We start from the raw sequence: 2,411 nt of genomic DNA, 5'->3' as shown, positions 1-2,411 counted from the left end.
GTCCTTCGTTTCCACCCCTGACCCCAGTCCAGCACTATCAAGTTCCCCTTCCTGCATGCTCTTCTGGTTCCTTTTGGTACAGATTAGTCATGTCTTGAAACTCTTTCAGCAAATTATTTACTTTTTTCCTTTAGCAGAGATGTACTTTCCTAGCTGCCATAGTGATATTTTTCACTAGTTATAAAACAAATGAGAAAGAAAGTAGGGTTAGATCTTAAAGAGGGCATGTATTATCTTTCAAGGAATCCATGTCAACTGATGTATTGTCATTGTCTTTGGGAGAGTGAAGGCTGCTACCTTCCAGAAAAAGGAATTAAGCCACTCCTGCAGGCCCCAGGGCTTAGGGAAATCCCAACATTCAATATTCTTCATCACATCTAACATGTACATTTACTGTCTTAGGGGCCCACTCCTTCCCTATCAGTGTTCTCAATTTAACACAATATACTTACCTGGGCTATGGTTTCAGCTTTCTTTATAGTTCTACTACTTCTACAATCAAATCCATCATCCAATCCTCAGCTCAATACACTTCCCAGCTTAAGAAATTGTGGATCCCCTTAAATCAGTTCTAGGGGTCTTCTAAGTTTTGCAATGACCCTCCCCATGGTAATTGACAAACCTGAATTTGTCAGTTTTCTTCTTCAGCACAAGAGTGGCACTTAGCAACAAACAACCAACTCTCAGTTTTCATAATTACTAAACCAAAAACAAAGAAACAAACTCATTGCCATCAAGTCAGATCTGACTAATAGCAACCCCTCTTTGGGTTTCCAAGGCGATACCACTACGGAAGTAGATTGCCCAAACTTCCTTCCAAGGAGTGACTGGTGGATTTGAACCACCAGCCTTCTAGTTAGCAGTCAAATGCTCAAATGCCTGAGGGACTACACCACCAGATCTCCTGCTTCTTTCCAGGAAAAGGAAATAGCCCACTCCTGCAAACCCCAGGGCTCAGGAAAATCCCAAAGTTCAATATTCTTGATCACATCTACTATGTACCATTTACTGTCTTAAGGGCCCACTCCTTCCCTAACAGTGTTCTCAATTTAACACAATATAATTACCAGAGCTGTGGTTTCAGCTTTCTTTATAGTTCTACTACCTTTCCCATCAAGTCCATCATCCAATCCTCAGCTCAGTACACTCCCCAACTACGGAAGCCCCCTGAATCTCTGAAATGCTAGCTATGCTGTGTAAGACAATTAATAATTTTTGGTTTGCATTCCATTTCATCTCACAACAGGAATTTTAATACTTCAATATTATAAATATAATTATTTATAATATTGAAAATTATAAATACTTCAATACTTCAGTGATCCAAAGTTGTTTTGTTTTGTTTTGTTAACAGTTTACTTATTGCCAACAATTTGGACGTCTGTTGCTTTCCAGATGGCAAGTGATTCAATTTTAGAATCCCATCTGATGAATGTCCATCCTAAGACCACTTTTGAAATGACCAATTTCCAGTTGGACTTCCCATAGATAAACCCTGTGATGATAAATTGTGTGAAAGTGAATTATTAGAATATGTTCCCAAGAAAATATAACAGAGGAGTAGGGAAGTGGGAGTAGGGAATAGAAGAAGACCAATCCAGGCTGCATTAGTAAGTAACATCCAACTGAGGATATTTTGATCAATTCTACTACAGAGTTCTAGGGATATTTTAGATCAAAGCTTCTAGAGGCAAAGAAGCTAGATTATTCTTACCTCTATATCCATCAGTCTTTGGTTCTGAGTTATGAATGGGGGAATGTAAGTTCCTAGGCACATTTAATACTCCTTTTGTGCAGGAAGGAATCTGACAGTGCAGTGGTTAAATACTCGGCTGCTAACGGAATGGTCTGTGGTTCTCTTGCTCTGGAAGAGAAGGGACCAATAGTTTCATTTTAGATGGCCACTTATAAGCTTTTAAGTCCCCAGTCACTACTCACCAAAGTAGGATGTAGAACAATGTTTTTGTGTAGTATGTTATACCAATGGAGCTTGAGATCCCCTGTGACTAAAGGTTTCTTTTTATGTGGAGGCAGAGAGAAGTAGGTCTAGATATTGGGGATACCAATTTGAATGCATTTTAATGTTTCTATACCTGGTGATAACAGTGAACAGGTAAATGTAGCAACTTTAGTAAGATGAAGCCAGGGTACCAAAGCCCAAACTCTTCAAGGTGGAAGATAGGAGTCACCGTACAAAGCAATCAACTTAAACCAGGTGCACTGTTAATGGTGGTTGAAGGAAATCTAAAAGAGTTAAGAAAAGATTCAGAATTCTTAGTTGGTTTGTTACTTTTGATGATTCTTTGCTTGGTTCAATATATCTTAAATTCTGTTCTCTTATCTGCACACAAATAATTTATATAATAGTTCTCTAAAACAGTATTCATAAGCAAGTTTGATGAATTGCTTTC

This window comes from Orycteropus afer, unplaced genomic scaffold (genome assembly GCF_000298275.1).
Source record: "Orycteropus afer afer isolate SDZICR_OR568_19922 unplaced genomic scaffold, OryAfe1.0 scaffold00005, whole genome shotgun sequence".
Classification (NCBI taxonomy): Eukaryota; Metazoa; Chordata; class Mammalia; order Tubulidentata; family Orycteropodidae; genus Orycteropus; species Orycteropus afer.
This window is presented reverse-complemented; position numbering follows the sequence as displayed.